The sequence below is a fragment of the Podarcis tiliguerta genome, assembly GCF_965153285.1.
Source record: "Podarcis tiliguerta genome assembly, chromosome: 3".
NCBI classification, from domain to species: Eukaryota; Metazoa; Chordata; class Lepidosauria; order Squamata; family Lacertidae; genus Podarcis; species Podarcis tiliguerta.
The window spans coordinates 101,784,918-101,808,741 of NC_139536.1; the positions used below are offsets into that span (position 1 = coordinate 101,784,918).

The 23,824-nt window shown below is 42.2% G+C and overlaps 2 protein-coding genes and 1 long non-coding RNA gene across 3 annotated transcripts in view; 1 reads left to right on the top strand and 2 right to left on the bottom strand.

Moving 5' to 3' along the window:
• Positions 1 to 308, bottom strand: part of VSNL1 (visinin like 1) — a 101,324-nt gene extending 101,016 nt beyond the window's left edge. The window contains exon 1 of the mRNA XM_083431860.1: positions 11 to 308. The gene's annotated coding sequence lies outside the window, so the exon portion shown is untranslated. The remainder of the gene's footprint in view (positions 1 to 10) is intronic.
• Positions 1 to 23,824, bottom strand: part of KCNS3 (potassium voltage-gated channel modifier subfamily S member 3) — a 442,125-nt gene that overhangs the window by 263,512 nt on the left and 154,789 nt on the right. The window lies entirely within an intron of this gene.
• Positions 11 to 23,677, top strand: LOC310673458. The gene is made up of 3 exons (XR_014509035.1): positions 11 to 3,055; positions 14,733 to 14,817; positions 21,287 to 23,677. It is a non-coding gene; the product is annotated as an uncharacterized lncRNA (long non-coding RNA).

The window sequence follows — 23,824 nt, forward strand, 5'->3', positions numbered from 1 at the left end:
GACCACTTACAGTTTGCGATGTCCTCTGAAGATCGAGACGGAACGGTGCAGGGTTTTTTTTAAAAAATAATTTAAAAATGCTAATAATTAAAGTCTGCTTAAGGGTCTCAACGAAGGAACGGATCCGTGCTTTTGCCTCTCCCGTTTAAAATCCCGTTTCGGATCTCTTCCGCGAAGCCGGTAGGTTAGCAGCTGCAACACGTTCCTGCGCTTTTTGCTCTGCACTGCAGATCAGCAAATCCCGGAGAAATTCAAGGTTCCCTTGGCTGGAGGGAGCCGCCGTGCGCACGCGCTCGCCGGCAACCCTGGCCGGCTGGAAATCCTGCTGCCCGTCGCAGCCGCGGCTCGGCAGCTACTGGGCATGCTCGCTCGGAACCGAGCAGGCGCGGTGGCTCCCGGTGACGCCGCCGCTGCTGCCCGATCTGCCAAAGCTTTGCCCACGAGGCGGGAGGGGAAGCATCTCCCTGATCCTGCTGCCTCGGGAGCCTGAATAGCTCCGCTGCTAGAGCCTGAGACACGTTATATCTCAGGGTGGGAGGCTTCCAGCACTGCGTGGGGCCCCAAGATTGCCTGCATCGCAGCGGGTACGACTAGAGGACCCCTGAGGTCCCTTCCAACCCCATGATTCCAGTGATAGTGTCTTGCCTTTGTCATGGCCTGGATGAGAGCCAACAAACTGAAGCTCAATCCAGATCAAAATGAGACACGGTTAGTGGGTGGTTCCCTAGACCAGATGGGTGGGAGATTGCCTGCTCTTGATGGGGTTACAAGGCAGGTTCCTAGCTTGCGGGGTCCTCCTGGATGCTTGGTTGTCACTCAAGGCTCAGGTGGCCTCAGTGGCCCGGAGAGCCTTCCATCAGCTTTGGCTGGTGGCCCAGCTACACCCCTATCTGGACAGGGATAGCCAACTACTGTGATCTATGCTCTGTTAACCACCAGGTTAGATTACTGCAATGCGTTACGCGTAGGGCTGCCTCTGAAGACAGTTTGAAAACTTCAGCTGGTGCAGAATTCAGCGGCCAGTTTGCTCACCGGAGAAAGATGGTTTGAGCCTATTACACCGATCCTGGTCCGACTGCACTGGCTACCATTTAGTTCCCGGGCCCAATTCAAAGTGCTGGTTTTGACCTACAAAGCCTTAAATGGCTCAGGACCACAATAACTCAAGGACCGCCTCTTTCCATATGAACCTGACCCTGAGATCATCTTCTGAGGCCCTCCTTCGTGTGCCTCCTCCTCAAGAGGTCCAGAGGGTGGCAACATGAGAACGGGGCCTTCTCTGCAGTGGCTCCCCATCTGTGGAATGCTCTCCCCAGGGAAGCTCACCTGGCACTTTCATTATACACCTTTATGTGCCAGGCAAAAACGTTCTTTTTCAACCAGGCCTTTGGTTGATTTGATCAACATCCTATACCCTTTTAAAATGCGGTGATATTGAGTTATTGTTTTTATTCTGATTTTATATATTGTGATCTTTTCTTTGAACCACCCTGAGACCTCCAGGTATAGTGAGGTATATAATTTCAAATAATAATAATAAAAGTGGAGGGGAAATTCCTGAGGATGGAGCATGGGCGTAGCTGGGGGTGGGGAGCAGCTGTCCCGCAAAAAAACCAATACAAATCTGAGGTTCTGCCCCTCCCTATTAAAAGCCTGAGCCATGGGTGTAACCAGGATTTTTTTGTTGTGCGGGGGCAGGCAGAGGCAGAGGGCCTTTTCAGTAGTGGCACCTGCCCTGTGGAACGCCCTCCAATCAGATGTCAAGGAAATAAACTATTTGGAAGACATCTGTACGGGGAAATTTTTAATGTCTAAAGTTTTACAATTTGTGTATGTTGTAAGCCACTCAGATGGCGGGGTATAAATAATAAAATTGTTGTTGTTGTTAGAGTGGCTAAAACCTCAGTTAGCAATGTATTTTTAATTTTTTTTATTGATTTAATGTGGGGCAACTGCCTCTTGCCGCCCACAACCATGGACTGAGCCTGAGTTGCCAGAACGGGCTGCAGCGAAAATAGGGGATCAACAAACACTTTTACTGAGCATAGACATAGAAGCAGAGGATTCCAGAGTTGGAAGGGACCGCAGGGGTAATCGAGTCCAACCCACCTGGAATGCAGGAATCTTTTGGCCAACGTGGGGCTCAAACCCACTACCCTGAGATTAAGAGTCTACTGCTCTAGCAATTGAGCTATTCTCACGGTGCTGCTTGTGCTCTCTCATGATGGAGATAGATTCCCCTCCACACACAGACACACACACACCCGTGCGGAATTAAAGGCAATTTGAAAGAAAAAACACTGCTGTCCATAGTGCAAACACTCATCATAGTTTTGCCTCTGGCCAAACAGGTTTTGCAGGGGGCTAGTGTGCTGTTTTGAAAACCTGCACCAAACATTTGACCAGAGGCAACTGAAATCATGAGAGAAGTATGTGGCAAAGACGACTGCTTTCAATTCACCGTAAAAATATGCTTTGGTCTCAGGCTGACTCTTTGCATCAGTATATGAACTGACGTTATGCCCTTCATTGGCACCCATCTGTCTTAGGAGACAATGGAAGGGTGAGCCTTCGGGGGCAAAGCCAACATTATGCTATGGTTTTATTTATATTCTGCTTTCTTTTGCCCCCAAAACAGTGGCCGTATGAGAGAAAGATGCAATCAAAGTATGGTAAATACAATCAAAAGGTAAAAGGTAAAGGACCCCTGGACGGTTAAGTCCAGTCAAAGGCGACTGTGGGGTTGCGGTGCTCATCTAGCTTTCAGGCCGAGGAAGCCGGCATTTGTCCACAGACAGCTTTCCAGGTCGTGCGGCCAGCATGACTCAACTATTTCTGCCGCAAGGGAACACCGTGGCAGAAACCAGAGCACACAGAAGTGCCATTTACCTTCCCACCGCAGTGGTACCTATTTATCTACTCACACTGGTGTGGTTGGCAGGAGCCGTGACAGCAACAGGAGCTCACCCCGTTGTGGGCATTCAAACTGCCAACCTTCTGATCAGCAAGCCCAAGAGGCTCAGTGGTTTAGACCACAGCGCCACCCACATCCCAGGTACAATCAAAATGAGACAAAATGGCACAATCGCCTAACTCCCAGAATCCTCTTGGTGAGCTGCCACTCCTGCCGCTCTTGCTTCTCATATGGAAGCCAGGTTAACTCAGAACAGGAACCCATCTCTGATCACCCATGGGGGGTGCCCTAATCGAAGCCAAAAGGAACAACTTTGGCATCACCCACGCGGGCTGACCTGCCACCAACAGCACCCCCAAATAAACAGCTTTGACGGGGTGGGGTTTGTTTCGTTTTTTGCAATCAAGCAGTGTACAGTCATACTTTGGGTTACAGCCGCTTCAGGTTGCGTTTTTTTGGGTTACGCACCCACCAAAACCCGGAAGTACTGGAACGGGTCGAAATGTGGTCAAAGCCATAACAGAACAGTAATGTACTTTATAAAACATCATAGGTAAAGGTAAAGGGGCCCCTGAACATTTAGTCCAGTCGCAGACGACTCTGGGGTTGCGGCGCTCATCTCACTTTACTGGCCGAGGGAGCTGCCGTTTGTCCGCAGAGTTTTTCTGGGTCATGTGGCCAGCATGACTAAGCCGTTTCTGGCAAACCAAAGCAGCACACGGAAATGCCGTTTACCTTCCCGCCGCAATGGTACCTATTTATCTACTTTCACTTTGATGTGCTTTCGAACTGCTAGGTTGGCAGGAGCAGGGGCCGAGCAACGGGAGCTCACCCTGTCGTGGGGATTCGAACTGCTGACCTTCTGATCAGCTAGCCCTAGGCTCAGTGGTTTAGACCGTGTCCCTTAAAACATCATAGTGCACAGCAAAAGAAAAGAAAAAAACTTTTAAGGAAAAGGCGCCTGCCTGAAAAAAAAAGTACAGTAAACCCGCAACTTATGTGCATTTAACTTGTGTGCGTTCAGCTTTATGCACTTGGCAAATTTTTTAAAAAGAGGAAAAAGGGCTGCGGCAGGTGTTCAGGGAAAAAGACTTTGACCATTCTGCCCACCCACCATTGATCCCAATATGTTCTGACTATGTGCAATTTTGGCTTTAGGCATGATCCCTGGAATGCTACTCCCACATAAGTTGTGGGCTTACTGAATCTGAAAGATCCCATTTCAAAACAGATTTTTAAAACTCTCATTGTTGTCTGTTCTACAGGTTGGGTGCCCCGATGGAAAATACTCTTGCCCGAATCCCCCATACTTGCTGTGGCGAGGGGACCATGCCTTCAGAAACAGAGCACAGATCTCATGAAGGCTCATACAGAAGAAGGTGAGTTGCTCTCGGGAACAAATCCAATTCAATATGCATCATGCCAAATGTATTTCCTGGCCTTACTAAGGGAATCCCGTCCATTTCTTTACTGCCAAACAAGACTGAAGACGGGAAGACAGTTCTTGCTTGTTCTTTGAAATGGCAAAGATTCCTTTATGTCTCTACTGCAAAGCCACTAATTGAAGAAGAAAAGGGAGAGGCTTGGCTCCAGACCCGGGCGTGACAATGACCTGGTTTGGAAGTAATGTTAAATCATACTTTTGAGATGGGTATTTAAGCCCATTTTATTCAAGTGGGGCATTTTAAAAATGGTTGTTGTTTTTTTTACTTAAACACTGAAATTCATTCACTTGGAACTAAATTATGATTTAGTGTTACATCTGAATGCAGCCAATATGTGGAGAGAGATGGGCTACAAGTTGAGATGTACTCATTTAGCCCACAATTACTGGCTGATTTCGTGATTTCATAGGTTCACGTCCTTTTTTCTTTCTCCAACCCCCCCCCCCCCCAGTTCCAATATCATAATCTCCCATTCCCTTATTCTTTAGAGAAATGAGAGCATTATTATTTTTCCATATACAGAAGAATATTGTGTCCTGAATACTGGGGGAATTTGGCGTTTTCGTAACTGTATGTTCAGATCATGTGCGACCAATATGCTGCATTTATAGCACATCCCCAAGAGTTGGCCGGACAGAAGAATTCCACCATGTTGTTGGCACATATTATCATCAAGGAGACAGCAATAAAAGGGTCTATGCTCTGATTCTATGGCAAGAGCTCTGGTTTCACAGCAGCCTCTTTACTGAACAACACTTTTATGACTAAGTAAAAGCTAAAAGTAGCAACTTAAGCATTGGCGAGCAATGGCTAAGGCAAACTTGATTCCTGACTCAGTTATATTCAGGTAAATGACAGGCTGAGTTCTCATCACTTTTTACTCTCCCACTTAGCGCAAACATTTCCTGACTTATTTTAAGATCGGGGGTTATTATATATGACTTTAGAGATGACTGATGTCCTCCAGTGGTGTCCAAATGTTTTCAATTACCTTTGATCCAGCAGTGGGGATTATCATTTCACTTCTCCTAACCTCGTGTTCTTTCATACTTATGTCAGAATTGGTCTGCAGCTATTCTCTCAACTACACTTTATTAAATCTGCTTCTCCCTCAGAGACATTTCACAAAGCTGTTTTAAAATATACAGGGGGGCAATCCAGATAATGTTAAATACACTTCAGTACCCTTGAAACCAACACTGAATGTATGCTTAGATCCCATTAGTTTCAATTGGACCCATTCACTTTATATTCAACTATTGCATGAAAAGTTTCTGGCAATTCAAATTCTTTGTCCTTGTGTGATATAGTACAAAAACTGGAAATCAGGAGCACAGACTTTACATTTCCTGGGCAATAGCCAACTAAGGAATACTCAGAATAGATGTGCTGAAACCAGTGGACTGGATTTCAATAGGTTTACGGTATGAATGACATTTCAGATATTGATTCCTTCCACAGTTCTATTTTCTAACGACACGTACGATACCATCCTAAAGCTGCAATCCTATAATACTTACCTGGGAGTAAATCCCATTGAACTCTATGGGAAATACTTCTGAGTAGAACATGCATAGGATTTATCTTCCAGCTGAGTACTTCTAAGTAGGGTAAATGTTTTAAGTAAATGTTGGCAATTATCAGAAAGTTAAAAATGACACTTTCTAAAGCTAATTTAAATGCCATTGTTTTCATCAGGACTAAAATGTGACTAACAGTAAAAAATCTTTGCAAGTTTACTTAGAAGTGAAATCCACTGAGTTCACCAGGGCTTACTCTCACATGAGTATACATAGAGTATAACTTGAGTCTCTATTAGGGGAAAAGGTGGGATACTACTACTACTACTAATAATAATAATAATAATAATAGAATTGAAGAGTAATTTTTGGGGCCCAAAAATGTACCCTAGGCTGCTACTAGAGTTAATTCTGTCTGCTTATCTATCCTGGAAAGTAGCAAAACTGATTAAGGAGCATTATCAAAATGAGAGTGAATGTTAAAGTGGGGAGGGGGGGGGACAACTTCTAAACCCTCTCAAACAGGAGAAGTGGAAAGAGTTAAGAAGGGGGTTTGAAACATAGAATTCTCTATTTCAGGTTTTAAAAACCTTTTTTCTAAGATTTTTCCCACACACACAAAAATAAAACCAGCAGGGGCACAAATGCAATATCCTGTCCTATCTTTTCCCCCAGTTCATCTTCTGTCTTAGCTATAGTGGTAAAACGCTACAAGAGGTTTTCATCAATAATTAACAATTTGCGAGAAATGTTAAGGCTTTGCTATGATGAACTACCTTAATTGTCAAGAATAGACCTATACTCCAGGCTTTTTTTTTTCAGGGGGAACTCACCTCTTGGGTGGGTGCCATTGCCACTCTAAGAGAAAGAGGGAGATGTTCATGGTGAGTTCCTGACCTCTTTTTCTAGAAAAATAGCACTACCTATACATGGATGGCTCATACACCCCAGGTAGTGTGGTTGCTGACCTTGAGCCAGACATCTTGGAGAGTGAAATCAAATGGGCCTTAGAAAGCACTGCTAATAACAAGGCCAGTGGAAGTGATGGTATTCCAGCTGAACTATTTAAAATTTTAAAAGAAGATTCTGTTAAGGTGCTACGCTCAATATGCCAGCAAGTTTGGAAAACTCAGCAGTGGCCAGAGGATTGGAGAAGATCAGTCTACATCCCAATCCCAAAGAAGGGCAGTGCCAAAGAATGCTCCAACTACCACACAATTGCACTCATTTCACACACTAGCAAGGTTATGCTTAAAATTCTACAAGGTAGGCTCAAGCAGTATGTGGACCGAGAACTCCCAGAAGTGCAAGCTGGATTTAGAAGAGGCAGAGGAACCAGAGACCAAATTGCAAACATGCGCTGGATTATGGAGAAAGCTAGACAGTTCCAGAAAGACATCTACTTAAGATTTGATTAAGTTCTTAAAGAAATGTGAGTACCTGATCACCTCATCTGTCTCCTGAGAAATCTCTATGTGGGACAAGAAGTTACAGTTAGAACTGGATATGGAACAACTGATTGGTTCAAAATTGGGAAAGGAGTACGACAAGGCTGTATATTGTCTCCCTGCTTATTTAACTTATATGCAGAATTCATCATGCGAAAGGCTGGGCTGGATGAATCCCAAACCGGAATTAAGATTGCCCGAAGAAATATCAAAAACCTCAGATATGCAGATGACAGAACCTTGATGGCAGAAAGTGAGGAGGAATTAAAGAACCTTTTAATGAGGGTGAAAGAGGAGAGCGCAAAATATGGTCTGAAGCTCAACATCAAAAAAACGAAGTTCATGGCCATTGGTCCCATCACCTCCTGGCAAATAGAAGGGGAAGAAATGGAGGCAGTGAGAGATTTTACTTTCTTGGGCTCCATGATCACTGCAGATGGTGACAGCAGCTACGAAATTAAAAGACGCCTGCTTCTTGGGAGAAAAGCAATGACAAACCTAGACAGCATCTTAAAAAACAGAGACATCACCTTGCCAACAAAGGTCCGTATAGTTAAAGCTATGGTTTTTCCAGTAGTGATGTATGGAAGTGAGAGCTGGACCATAAAGAACGCTGATTGCTGAATAATTGATGCTTTTGAATTATGGTGCTGGAGGAGACTCTTGAGAGTCCCATGGACTGCAAGAAGATCAGACCTATCCATTCTGAAGGAAATCAGCCCTGAGTGCTCACTGGAAGGACAGATCCTGAAGCTGAGGCTCCAGTACTTTGGCCACCTCATGAGAAGAGAAGACTCCCTGGAAAAGACCCTGATGCTGGGAAAGATTGAGGGCTCAAGAAGAAGGGGACGATAGAGGACGAGATGGTTGGACAGTGTTCTCAAAGCTACCAGCATGAGTTTGACCAAACTGTGGGAGGCAGTGGAAGACAGGAGTGCCTGGCGTGCTCTGGTCCATGGGGTCACGAAGAGTCGGACACGACTAAATGACTAAACAACAACATACTCAGTGCATTTTCATGGAATGATGCCATCTACTATCCCTTACTGTTAAAAGCATGCTCTACAAAGCTGTTAAGTCAGAGTACTTTGATACCTGCCAATTTTATTCTCTTGAATGAAACAGGACAACAGGACTGAACTGAAGGGTTCCTATTTATCCTGGTTCTGGATAACAGGCTAAATGATTTATTCAATGCGTTTTAGAAAGCCTTGCTTATGACAGGCTCTGTTAACACAAACGTGAAACGCAGTGCCACAATCCAGGCAGGAGTTTCCAGAACACTTACTTTAGCTAACATAAAATAATTTGGTACCCAACGATGAGCAATTAGATGTCCACTCTGCTAAACACCTGAACTACAAAAGGTGCTGAATCCCTGTCTTTTCATACACAAAATTTACAAAATACGGACAACGGAGAGGGGATTATTGCATCTGGATTTTTATTAACGCAACGATTCCACCTCCTTATGCTTTAGTGCTAAATATATCTTTATGGTACTCACACTCCACCTCGGTGATGATAATGCTCTGAATTATTTTATGTGACCAGCTGCTTTTGTTTTTGTACTCCTTATCACTTCTACAAACCAGGGACATATTAACTGTTATCAGGTATCACAGTACAGTGTCCCACCCCCCTTATTCTCATTAAGGTTTTACATTCTCAAGTGGGGGCTTGTTTTCACTTGCTCAGTGACTTTCTGAGACGTGGCAGGAAGCTGTGTGTCAGTAATATTATATTTGGTTTCAAACATCCCAGGGGAGAGGGTGATTTTTGAAATGAGCTCAGAGTATAATGGATCCCATGGCAAAATGAAGCTTCCTCAATGTACTGTGGTTGGGAGGAAGTCAGTATTCTGTCGCTCATCTAATCAGGTATGATACACATTTTTTAGGATTGCGGCAAGTCAATGCTGACTTCAATGAAGGCATAATATAAGACCAAGAGGTTTGTCCTTTAAACATATGGATGTCCCAGGCTGCTAAGGTTCTGATCTACTATGGAGGACAAGGCAGTGGGGACCACTTCACATTCAACACACACCCACACACACCCAGCCACAGCTATTAAGATAAGCTCAGAGAGTCCTTTTCACATGTACCCAATCTGAAGGGCTGGAACACACATTTTGTGTGTTCTTGGTGGTTATCTGAGTTGTAGGACTCTCATCCCTATAAGTCCACAGAAGTCCATATTCAAATGAGTTTAAAGGAATGGGGAAATTCATACAGGAAGTTCAAGGAAGTTAATGTACTGATTGATTAATCAGTTAAAGCCCATATGGATAATCAACTAAGTTTAATAAATAAATCTCATATGGAAGCTGCTTACAAAACCCCAAGAGCCATCTCACATCATGCCTGCAGCAGCAGCCATTGCAGCCCAGCTCCTTCCTCCACGACCAGGATTCCTATTTTTTTTGCATTTCTTTCCCATCTCCTTCTCAGTCTGTATGTACTATTCTGTTAGTTAAAGGCTGTATACACAACTCTCCCCCCCCCCCCAAAATACTCAGGGATTCTTTCTCTGCGGATTTGTTCCAGCTAATTTGTTAGTTTTTACTCCAAACTGCTATTTTTAGGAAACGCGGGTATAATTGCAGATTGCTTGTTTCAGAGGGTGGAATTAATTTCACTGCATGAAAACATGCTAAATTTTCCTAGTAGCATATTTTCAGTCTATATATAACATGATGCATTCCAAGGAACAAAACATACGATCGATAGCTGGAGGGGAAACTGATTGTGTTGCGTGTTAAATATAAACACTTTCTAATGCAGATTTCCAAAACAGAAGGCAGCATTCATAGGCAAACCATTCCCTGTGTATTTCCCATGCTATTTTGGCATCAGATCTGTAAGGAAAGGGAAATACAACAAACAGCAGCTAGAAAAACTGATGCTCCAGAGGAGAAAAAAATGTCGGCACCTATTCTTAGGCTACAGTATGTAACCGTTTATAGCAGAAAAAATAATACGTTTTCCTTACCTCGAGTCATTCACACTTGTCCCCAACGTTCTGCTTTCAATCTAGATTGATTCTAGATCCCACTGTACATAATAATATAATAATAATTTATTATTTATACCCCGCCCATCTGGCTGGGCTTCCCCAGCCACTCTGGGCGGCTTCCAACAAAATATTAAAATACAGTAATACCTGCAGCCATTCGGTTGTCTTCTCAGTTTTGTGCACCCGTTTATTTCAGTGAAGGGTGTGCATGCAAAGGAAGGCATGTGAAGCTCAGCTCCTTCAGTTTAAATGAGCTTGAAGGTTCATACAGGAGGTCCAGGGAACTTCATGTATTCATTTGGTCACCTGCACTCATTACTCATAGGGACGCGGGTGGCACTGTGGGTAAAAGCCTCAGCGCCTAGGGCTTGCCGATCGAAAGGTGGGCGGTTCGAATCCCTGCGGCGGGGTGCGCTCCCGTTGCTCGGTCCCAGCACCTGCCAACCTAGCAGTTCGAAAGCACCCCCGGGTGCAAGTAGATAAATAGGGACCGCTTACTGGCGGGAAGGTAAATGGCGTTTCCGTGTGCTGCGCTGCCTCGCCAGAGCAGCTTCGTCACGCTGGCCACGTGACCCGGAAGTGTCTCCGGACAGCGCTGGCCCCCGGCCTCTTGAGTGAGATGGGCGCACAACCCTAGAGTCTGTCAAGACTGGCCCGTACGAGCAGGGGTACCTTTACCTTTACCTTTTACTCATTACTACTTAATGGACTCTATGGGCATGACGCAACCAAAGTTAAGAACTTTGAATTTAAGTTGAGGGACTTCGTTGAAACCTCTTCCCCTGAAACCCATGGCATTTGCAAGCGCTCGATTATGCTTTGTGTTCCACTCATATCACATCAGCTTATCGCGACCAGTGCTTGCTTACTAAATAAATGCTAAACACACTGTGGTTGTTTTCCTGTGGTTGGTTACCTAGGCTGGAGTGCTGAATCCCTTATATCTTGCAGGTGTCATCCCCACCCTCATCTTTGTTTTGTACACAAAGGCCATTCCAGCTGGCAAATACGTGCAGCGCAATGGCCCCATAACATATTGACACATCAATCTAAAGCATTACTCGACACCAGAAAAGGACAGTCCTCCTAAATCATGGCCCTTAACTTGCTCAATGACTGCTGCAGTGATCTGACTGCCACAGCGCTTGTTACAGATCTAGATCAATACCTTGTAGAGGCTTAGGGTGCACAAACTGCATTTCCTTAAGCGCACAGTTGCTTAGATCTAGCACAAAAAGCATTTGGCATTAATCACCCTGGCAAGCTGGATATATGTTTCAATCAGACCTTTTGTGTCAAGGCTACAAAGAACGTCAATGCCACCCTTAACTCCCGCCACATGTTGGTTATCAGGCAATCTCGGAGAAACAAATCTTTTTATTAACCAAACAACCTCCTGGATCTGACCTGAGAACAACAAAACATTAAACAAAACCCCATAGCCATGCCAGCCAGCAGCCTTTATCCTTGTTCAGGCGGATAAGTTATTCAGAAGAATAGAAAAATGTATCATCTTTGTTTTCCAATGCATTTGTGAATTCTCAAAACAAAAATATTTTAACATTTTCAATCTAATCAGAACAGGCAAGGATACATAACATGTAAAATATGCGTCCTAAATCCCAACTATCAAATCAGTTTATCTGAGATGGAGAAGAAAACAACAGCATAACAATACCAATCAAGCATGCATAAACCCCTCAACAGAGTCTCACGAAATTATCCAGAATTATCCCTGAAAGGGTGGAGGGTCGAATCTCTTACAAGCCTAAGTGCATAATGAAAACCTAATATTCATCTAAATTTTGAATACAGATTAGCCTTTAAAAACAATGGAAATGGGGATTCCCTGAAAAAGTCATTAGTTCTGGGAATCACAAATTTTAATGATATTTGTTTATTTGGGTCACTGAGAAACTTCAAATGAAAGCTAAGTTAAAAATTGATGGGAGCACAGTTCCTTATTTCTGAAATAAACGTTCACCATTATATAATTTTACCAAACCATCCCTTTGGGCTTCTTATTTGAATCTGACCACCTGAAGCCTAAATGTTCAGCCCCAGTTTGTTCTGTGCCCCGTCGCTAAAGTTAATACAGTGGTACCTCGGGTTACATACACTTCAGGTTACAGACGCTTCAGGTTACAGACTCCGCTAACCCAGAAATAGTACCTCAGGTTAAGAACTTTGCTTCAGGATGAGAACAGAAATCGTGCTCCAGCGGCGCGGTGGCAGGTGGAAGCCCCATTAGCTAAAGTGGTGCTTCAGGTTAAGAACAGTTTCAGGTTAAGAACGGACCTCCGGAACGAATTAAGTACTTAACCCGAGGTACCACTGTACATGATATTAACAATTTCTTTTCTACCCCTTCAGGCACTCCCCTAATAGTTCAGCTTTATTAGTACCCATACATAAAATGGTTTAAAAATATTACTCATATCTGAGAAATTGTTTCCCAGAAGAAATGTGAGGTTGTTCTTATTACAGTGACGATGACTGCAGACTCTCTAAATCATAAGCTTACTAGTGAACTGATGCAAAATATTTGGCTGGGAATTTCAATATCTGAAATTCTTCCCCTTTAGGGTCTGGCCTACTTTTAAAGATATCCTTATCCTTAGCTTCAGAATGCTCCCTTATATTCTGGGTACTTTCAGACAGTTAGCATTTTGCAAGAGGTATTCAAGCACAAACTGAGAAATACGGCTTTGCGAATTAAAATGTACTAAAGTGCTCTGTTGCCCCTGGTGCAACAAATTCACTTCAAATAAAACTGGACTGTTTGCAGTTTGGAAAGTGATGGGGAATTGCAATGAAAAGTGTGGAATGAAAGAATGATTAACAGGAAGGAAGATGTACAAAGACCCTGCCTGCAATTGCTGCAAGTCCTGGGAGAGACCACAAGCCCTACCTGCTTCCCACACAACTTCTGGCTTCCTCTTTCTTCCCTGTCCTTTGCACCCTGGACTCTCTCACTCTCTGTAGGGATGCAAAACAGGCAGATGAAGCAGGAATGCAGAGACAATGCACCCTCCCAGTGACCCCACCCTCTCTGACCTTACTGGATTGTTGACTGAGAGGCTTCATTGCAACAAGCAAAAGACAAGAGATTTACAGCACCTTTTATTATCTGAATTTCCCAGCTGCTCAGTTAATTTATTAACAAGAGCAACTCCTGAACTTTAATCTCATCCTCGAGTCCAGCGCTGCAAGTTTCCATTTCCTTCTGCACTTCTTCTGTGCAGAAAAGGCGCTTCTTCGCAAAAGCCACCACGTTACTAATAATCTTACTTTTTGCAGAAAACTTAGCCAGAGAAAGCGATTTTGTGCTCCGTGAGATTTTAGCTGCCTTGATTCTGCCAAAATGAAACCCTTCCGTTAAGTAAGGGTTAAAGTAAGTTGGGGAACAGATGTTCCTATCTATGGGGATGGAAAAATAAGGTGGCATTTAATATATAGTTATTTAAAGGCGCTGTGGTCTAAACCACAGAGTCTAGGACTTGCCGATCAGAAGGTCGGCGGTTCGAATCCCCGAGACGGGGTGAGCTCCCGTTGCTCGGTCCCTGCTCCTGCCAACCTAGCAGTTCAAAAGCACGTCAACGTGCAAGTAGATAAATAGGTACCGCTCTGGCGGGAAGGTAAATGGTGTTTCCGTGCGCTGCTCTGGTTCGCCAGAAGCGGCTTAGTCATGCTGGCCACATGACCCGGAAGCTGTAAGCCAGCTCCCTCGGCCAATAAAGTGAGATGAGCGCCGCAACTCCAGAGTTGGCCACGACTGGACCTAATGGTCAGGGGCTCCTTTACCTTTATTCTGCTCTTTCACCTGAAAGAAGCTCAGACATCTCAATGATAAGACAGCCCATGCTCTCAGGCTTACAACCTAGATGGCACCACATAAAAGGGAGACGTATGGGTCGGGTGAGGGAGCACTAGTCCTTTTAACAATATTGAAAGGAGAAATTTGGAAAGAAGCTACCAGACGTTGCTGGTCTTTCAGCAGAGCCCTGGTGGCTGTTTCCCCTCTTCTTATCTCCCCAAAGTATCCAGTCAAATAACTGAGTTCCCTCTGCTACAGGAACTGTCCTGAAACTAAACTGGTCAGTACCCCTGAAATAGGGTTGCCATATTTCAAAAAGTACAAACCAGGACACAGCCCTACCCTGTAGTAAACAGCCTAGAAGTTGGTTACAGCATGGGCTTGATCCCCATATCAGCCACCTACATATTCCTGCATTGCAGGGGGTTGGACTAGATGACCAGGAGAGGTCCCTTCCAACTCACTATACCACACCAAATTCAAAAAACAAAAGGCAGATATAAATGTACTGCAGACATAAATAACGAAAACTGTATAGCAAATTAACCCAATTGGGTATCTTTCCCACAGACAGATCTAACAGATCCACTGACAAGAGCATTTTGTTGTAAAAGATGCATCTCTTATTAAGAAATGGCCGCCTTACACCTACAAGGTTAGAACCAATCCATAAAATCAATTGTTATTGTTTGTTATATGAAAACCTTACTCATCTGGTGCCTTGCAAGACAAAATATCTGAAGCCTTGGCAGTATATGCTATTGTAAAACCTCGGGGGTTTTTGTTTTTACTATTTATTATTCTGGCAAGGGTGTTTATGGCTCAGTGACTTCGCCCAAACAAGTTTCAGGTTTGCTAACAGTCATTATTTTGTCTTCAGGGTGCAATTTATATGCATTACAGGGAAAACAAACTCCAGTTGGACCCACGTTAAATATATTAAAAGGCACTTTTAGAAATGTCCAGCCTTGCAAGCAATCTTATAAGGTGGAAAGTAACCAACTCCTGAATCAGCACTCTGCTAATTGCTCTTTGCTGGATGTCTTCCCTGTAATAAGCACAGGGTAAGGGGTGCCATCAACATCACTTCTGTAAAATGACTGGAACTCGATCACATTACTTGCTCAATCTTCATTTTTTGTGGTTATTGCCCACCAGCAGTGGGTCACTTTATTTGTATACAGCTTTTCTGTATACGCTACAATGGAAGCAGTTCTCAACAAAGCATGAAAAAATCCAACAGAAATATGCAAAATACAAATACAGAAACACTACATTATCATTCATATTGTCTCTCTATAAGAGACAAAACAAAACAATCTCACAGTAAGTACCTAACAAAAAAGCACTTCTAAATCAAAATAAACAAATTAAAATTCATGACTAAAAAGAATAAAGACACCCTTCTGATCTAGGAGGTAGCAGCAATAGAATAAGATATTTTAAAAGCATCTAGATCAAGGGAAGTAATAGTGCCACTGTATTCTGCTCTGGTCAGACCTCACCCGGAGTACTGTGTCCAGTTCTGGGCACCACAGTTCAAGAAGGACACTGACAAACTGGAACGTGTCCAGAGGAGGGCAACCAAAATGGTCAAAGGCCTGGAAACGATGCCTTATGAGGAAAGGCTAAGGGAGCTGGGCATGTTTAGCCTGGAGAAGAGGAGGTTAAGGGGTGATATGATAGCCATGTTCAAATATATAAAAGGATGTCACATAGAGGAGGGAGAAAGGTTGTTTTCTGCTGCTCCAGAGAAGCAGACACGGAGCAATGTATCCAAACTACAAGAAAGAAGATTCCACCTAAACATTAGGAAGAACTTCCTGACAGTAAGAGCTGTTCGACAGTGGAATTTGCTGCCAAGGAATGTGGTGGAGTCTCCTTCTTTGGAGGTCTTTAAGCAGAGGCTTGACAACCACATGTCAGGAGTGCTCTGATGGTGTTTCCTGCTTCGCAGGGGGTTGGACTCAATGGCCCTTGTGGTCTCTTCCAACTCTATGATTCTATGATTCTATGAAAAGGTTGAAAAGAGAGGCAACGGCAGTACTGGGTGCTGCAGAAGCCCCCTCTGTCGTATATGGTCAAAAGCTCTCTTCTCTAGCACGTGTCCATCATCACGGTCTGTCCATCATCTTGTTACAACCATACCTATGAATGCTCTGTTTTGATTAAAAACAGGTTGGTTTCTCCAGTGTGGATACAAATAACTAATTAAAACAGGCACCTTCAGTGACCACATACCAATGACACCCATGCAAATTACAAAGTTGACTGCAAATACCTACAAACAATTTGCACATGTGTTGCTGATCAATATGTTTCGGCTAATTACAGTGGTACCTCGGGTTACATACGTTTCAAGTTACAGACTCCGCTAACCCAGAAATAGTACCTGGGGTTAAGAACTTTGCTTCAGGATGAGAACAGAAATCGTGCTCCGGTGGCACAGCAGCAGCGAGAGGCCCCATTAGCTAAAGTGGTGCTTCAGGTTAAGAACAGTTTCAGGTTAAGAACGGACCTCCGGAACAAATTAAGTACTTAACCCAAGGTACCACTGTATTGGACTTCAGATGCTGTTGGAGTAGAACTCTCATCATTCCTAATCCTTGCCATGCTGGCTGGAGCTGATCCGAGTTGGAGTTCAACAATATCTGGAGTGCCGCAGGTTCCCTATTCCTTTGCCAGGCCGTCATCTGCCAATGACTGATATTTTTTTAAAATTTCTCACTAAATGAATCCTACTTCCACAACCAAATAGTTGACTAAGAAGTATTCTTGCTCAGTCCACGAGGGAATAGGAAAATTTTTATAGAATATCAATTACGCAGAGCCAAGAAAGCATGTTGTGTTTTCCACTCTGAAAGAGGTATATTTGAATTAATCTTCATAGATAAGTAGGGCTATAAACTATTAAAGAATTTGCTATTGATCATTTTGCATGGCAAGGAAGTTATTCATCAGTTGATCAAATCATTATATTTAACTAAATCTGCATATTAACCAAACCTCAATGAAAGCACCTTTAGAGATACTGAAGAAGCAGGAATGACCATAACTTAGAATATTCCATGCTACAAAGCGGCAGTGGGGCGGAGGAACCTTTAATGTTTTGTTTGTCACTCTTGGGCTGGAGTGTTGTTTGGGACCTTTTGTTGTGGGGGTTGCTGATGCTAGGTTTTTTGTATCTCTATTTTAGATCTTTTTGTGATTTATGTGGAAATAGTTCAGTTTGATTTTGTGTTTTTAATGCTCTGTTTATTGTTTATGACTACTTTCGCCACGTTGTAGTTATGTATTTTTTTTCATGCTGCAAGCTGCCTTGAGCATGGTTTGAACTAAAGAAAGGTGGCATACAATATATATATATGTATGTATGCATGCATGCATGCCAATACCTAAAACAGAAACCAGAACCAAAATAATTTAAAACAAACATAAACAAGCGAGCTCTTAAATCACAACCCTCCAATTAAAGCTGAACCTTGCAGATTAAAATTGGTCCATTGGATTGGTTAACTAAAACCTAAAAGACGCACTTAGTTAGAAGGAAGCCCATTGATTTTAATGAGATTTACTTCTGAATAACCATACATAAGATTGCTCTGTTAATCTACAAGTCTATTGATCACATTTTGTAGGCCTAATTATTCACAGTGACTACATTTGAATGTCATGCATGGTGCAATCTGAATAAGTTGCAGTGAACATTGGGTTCACATGCTACTGCTCCACTCGTCCTGTGTGGTCAAGTGGGAGTCTGGAAACTTTCATTTCTGCTTTTGTTTAACTGTAGCTTGTGTCTGAATCTGAACCAGCAAACTGTGGTTAAGAATAGATGAACTATGGTTTGTTTGAAACAAACAAACTTGAAACCACAGTTCTTTGTACTTCTGATATATGGCACATGATTTTCATTACAGCATTGACTTGTGGACCATATCATAGAAAGAATGTTGTGTTATATTTAAACATTACAAAGAGTCTTGTGGTACCTTACAAAATTTAACAATTTTTGCTTTAGTCAATAAGGTGCCATGCGGCACACTTTGTTGCTTTTGCTAAAACAGACTAAGAAAACACATCCCAGTTCTTGAAGCATGCCATTCTATATTTACAATAAAAATAGTGAATAGTTTGGCAGGTAATATTGTATTCATGATCTTTTACAGTTTCGGGGGGGCGGGAACGATGACAGGGGTATGCATACCCCTAAACATTTTGTGAATCTTTGTACTTTTGTACATTTACTGTATTTATTCTTCCCGATTTGAACTATAAAATGGTGATTTTCTTGAGTCAAAATGAGAGTGTCCCTAAACATTTTTTTAAAGGAAAAAAGCACTGATCCTTTATAAGGAAAATGAAAGGTAGCAAATGAAATTTCCCTGAGCATTCAACGGGTTGGATGTAGATCTCGCCACCCCTAGTGTAGACCTATTGAAATCAATGGGATTCAAATTAGTCATGGTCAGCGGTCCCTTTACCTTTACCTGAAGTCCCTTTAATTTCATTGTGATCCAAATCTCGATCCAATCCAACATCTTCCTGCAAATATTTATCTTCTATTGATGGTTGTTTTTTTTTAGAAACAAACATCCAATAATAATAAGAAGAGGTCTTTTAATACCTGCAGAGGACTAAATAAAGTGCAGTATGATTCTATTGCAGCAAGACAGGCAGCGAAGTGGTATGGTCAAATTCTGTACCAGGTGATAGAAGAACCAGTTGTCAAAGATGCCAGATTCAATCAAGAATATATTTGACTCAAAGTGACAGGTGTCAAATATACAGAGAACATGGGAAGAGAACCTAATTTCATCCTGACAGAGAAACGAAAAGGGTAATAAAAGAGAATATTACTGCTAGTCTTTCAGCTAAATGGTGGTAGCATTCAGATTCTAGCCAGCACCAGAGAAATTCAGTTGACATTACACCTGAATGCTGTCTCTTTTCCTGCCAGCAAAGATGATGAAAGGAGGAAGATGAACTGTAGAGGAAAATACACTACACATCCAATTTCTTCAACCTTTCCTCATAGGCTGGTGTACAGACCCCTCACCATCTCCACTGCATGCTTCTGAGCACATTCCAGTTTCTTGATATCCCTCTAAAATAGCAGAACCCAGAAGGATACAGGGAGGAATTCGACGTCATGCTCTTTGGATTGCTCTGTCAGTGTAAACAGGAGAACATACCATTTGGGGGTTCTGCTGACCCTCCAGAGTGGATTTAGGGGAGGCATAGTGTAGAGAGAGCCACTGCACTATGAGAAGCCCTTGTGCTGGCTTCTGCTAGTGTGCCAGATTAGTTGCACTGAATAGCCCACACTCTACCAGCTTCCCATGAAGACTATCACAGGGGATATTGTCAAAAAAACTTGCTAGTAATTCCATCAAAAAGGGAGAAAAGGGTAGTCTACCACAGTGGTGTCCAAGCTTTTTTCAAAGGGGGCCAAATTTGATGAGGTGAAGGGCTGTGGGGGCCGACCCAAAGGCCAACCAAAGTTGTTGACTTTTTTAGGATTGACGTTGTTGAGCGGGCCAGATTAAGGTCCCAAAGCAGACTTTGGACATGCCTGGTCTAGCATGACTTATTCTTAAGAAACACATACGGGCTCCTTGTAACCATAGAGGGCTTTCCCCCTAAATATGTAGAGACAATGGGCAATGGATTTGGGGTATAACATCGAGTATGATGCTTGGGTGAAATTGTGGGATGAGAGTTTAAAATTTACAGCCACCTTAAAAGAAAATGTAATGAAAATGATGTACCTCTGGTACCTAACATCTGTCAAGCTAGCAAAAATGTATAGGATGAGCAGGAAAATATGTTGGAAATGTAAAGTGAAGGACGGAGATTTTTTCCACATGTGGTGGACATTTGAGAAAACGAAACAATTTTGGGATTTGATTTACAATGAACTGAAAAAGATGTTCAAATATACCTTCTCAAAAAAGCCGGAAACTTTTTTGCTAGGCTTGATGGGAGAGGAAAAAGAAAAAGTAGACCAAAGATTATTTATGTATGCTACGACTGCTGCTAGAACTTTGTTAGCCCAAAAATGGAAAGTACAGGAATTACCAACAGTGAAGGAGTAGCAGACAAAGATGGTGGATTACGTGGAACTAGCAAAACTGACCTACAGGATCCATAACCAGGAGGAAACAAAGCTCTGAAGAGAGTGGAGTAAATTTGTGAAGTAATAACTGTAGAAGTCTGAAGACATTAGAAGGACTGAAATAAATCTAATGATGTGGACTGGATATTATGATGAAACTGTGGAAAGGGGATTGTAATAAGAAAGCCTGCTGAAGGGAGGGAGGTAAGTCAGTGCTCAGCAGAGCGTTGAGAAAGAAAGTGGGTACAGTGGTACCTTAGGTTAAGTACTTAATTCATTCCGGAGGTCCATTCTTAACCTGAAACTGTTCTTAACCTGAAGCATCACTTTAGTTAATGGGGCCTCCCACAGCCACTGCACCACCAGAGCATGATTTCTGTTCTCATCCTGAAGCAAAGTTCTTAACCCGAGGTACTACTTCTGGGTTAGCGGAGTCTGTAACCTGAAGCGTCTGTAACCTGAAGTGTATGTAGCCCGAGGTACCACTGTATATGATCATGGAGTAGTATTGTATTTGGTTTGTTTATATGAAATGAAAAATTTATAAAAAGCATTTAAAAAAAGGTGTAGAGACTGACTGCTTAATGATCTATTCTAATATATATATTAAAAAAATTCCAGGTATTGATGTTAAGCTGACTGGTTGATACTTACTTGGCTCCTGGTTCTTCTACCTTTCGAAGGTCAGGACTATGGGATGGGTTTTAATGGGTAGGAGAGGATATATTAACTGCAATTTATCCTTCCAAGCGCCTATGTGTGTGAACCATTTCAAAATCCCACCCTTGGCAGCAAAGTTAAAAAGCATAGGAATTAGGCTGTAAAGCCTTGTTTTGAGCAACTCCAGTTTTGAAATAAACTGACGCCCCTTTCTTACCCTGCTTAATAAACAATCAGGCAACAACCTGGGAAGTAAGCTTAGAAACATAATTTACTTCTAATGTTGCATTGGTTCACAGCAATGGCAGCAGTGAAAACTATTAAGGCAGAATACTACTATTTACAGGATAACCAGCTTCAGGCATGCACCTAAAGCTGGAGCAAGCAAGGACATGTCTGCGTCCTTCACAGATCAAAGGAAGATAGAGAGGAACAGGGAGTACTATATGCTCCTTTCTCTTCAAGATAGGAGGGGAAATGACATCACACAGAGCCCTCTCTACCAATTGCATTTCTATGGTTTGAGTATCTGCCTATCAACAATACAGCTCTGTGGACTTAGCCCCTTCTCATGCTAACTGGTAAGAATATGCATTTGTTAGGTTTGGTTGCTAAATTCCCACAAGGACAACATTTATCCACCTCCACTTTCAATCTCACTGCACTTTGCTCATTCTCCGGCAATTTTTGAAAATGATAGACAGACACTGCAAGATCATAATTTAGAAGTGTCAGATGCAATAGCACTTTGTATTGTGGTGGTAACCGGGAAAATGGGAATTGAATTTAACAAGCCCAACCTGGGACATATGGTTCCCCCTGAGGGTTCTTCCACAGCTTTTGGGTACCATGAGCACCAGGGAATTGCTGCATAACTGCTAGTCTCCCCACAGGAAAAGATGAACCAGCTGGAAAAGCTTTAGCGATCTTATCTATGCCTCGGGGAACCTGCGTTTGTGTTCACAGCCAATAACCTTATGTTAGTTGGGAAGCTTTCCAGTTCCTCCTCACTGTTATTGTTTGGTTTCCCTCATTCCCTAGGAGATTAAATACAGGAAAATAGGATCTAAGCTGATCAAATTCAGCAGGCTGCTTTGGAGATTTTTTTTTTTTATCCCTATTGAGGTTACCAGAAGAGAGGTATATAAAGGATATATTTCCTGGTTCCTACACAAAGAAAAACTTTGTCAACAAAGATATCAAGCTATTTTACTACTTAAAAAAAAAGGAGTAAGATTATTCAGAAATTTCCAGGTTATGACAAGAGCGTAATTGTTTGAAATCAATAATGGTTCTTAATAAAATTAGTGTTGGAAAATTCATTACTTTGAGGAAAGGGGAAAGGGTAGGATGAAGGAGAAATGTGTTTCCCTTGAACTCTCTCTTTCTCAACTCCATACAGAGAAGCTGCCCCTCTTGTGCTGCAGGATGTCTTTATTTCATCCCCCCTGCCTTTGGCTCCAAGGCCAAACACGGCAAGACAAGTTCATTACCGGAATCCTAGCTTTATTTTATTCTATTGGAACTTGGAGACAAACTCTGCCTAAGCCCTGCTTGCTGCTAACAAAGCAGCATACTAGTGTGATTTTTCTGCAGGTGGCCCTGCTCGCTTACTCAAGTTGCTTTTGGAGAGTAAAACACTTCCCCACTCCTGAATTCCCAGGTGTAATATGAGCATTAAATAAGACACCCTGCCGATCCCTACAGTTATGTTAGTTAGGCGTTATAATCCCAGAGTAGGAAGCAACTGAGGTTTGGCACGACTCAGCAGTGGAAGGGAATTGTTTAAGCTTTAATCAAAGTTGATCTAAAGTGATGTGTATAGAGAGGAATTATTTTGAGTTTTCCCTAAAGGGATAGGTTAATTTACTCAACCCTAATGTTTCTCTTAGAATTAGCTGCTTCTTATCTGCTATCCCCATGGAGAAAATTAAAATATATGTCTGAAAAATCTGATGTCTCCTTCAGTGACTGCTAGTGAAAATCATAAAAGATTTTTAAAGATATGCATAATTTGACAATGGAATAGCATTTCAGGAACAAAGCAGGTATCAAGTGCACTGTTTTTGTTTTAGTAAGCCTTTTGTTTTAGTAAACCTTTTGTGTTCCCATTTAGTATTTTTATGCTGTGAACCACCCTGTGATCTTCAGATGAAAAGTGGTATACAAATTTAATATATAATATGAAAGGTGGTTGCTGCGCCAGGAAGCAAATTCAGGGTACTTGCTTGGATTCACAGAAAGGTTCAAAATTCTCAGAGATGTTCAAAATTAAGTGGCAAAAAGAGAGTGCGTGCTCAATGCATTAGCTGGACTACTTTTTAATATATTTCCCTTACAGAGCTCCACTCCCCATAGTTCCTGGGCAAATGGATTGTTAAACCACTTTGTGAATTGCAGTTGTGTGCAGGGAATAGGAGTTTCCTAACAATTCTCAGCATCTTTACCAAACTAAATTTCCCAGGATTCTTTGAACAAGGCCATTACTCTTTTAAAGTAGTATGGCACAATTTTAAATGTAGAAAGCACTGAGTAACTAGAACTAGCTTACTATAATAGTAGTTTTCAGACCCTTGTTATACTAATGTACCTATGTATATTAATGTTTCCAAGGGACAGAACATGTCTTTAAAATTATCTAAATGCTTTCAGAGTTTCTTAACAAATGGTATAAGTAAATAACACAAAATAGAGCATCGTTGTAAAACAAAGCATCAATACTAATTAAGTTAGAATGCTAGCGAGCTGCTAACAACCCGCTCATCTCTTTGGACTCTTTACTATTTCTACCTTTTTCTTTTAATTATTTCATTATTATTATTATTATTATTATTATTATTATTAATTAATATCTTTTCTCCAAAGAGCTCGCGGTAGTATGAAC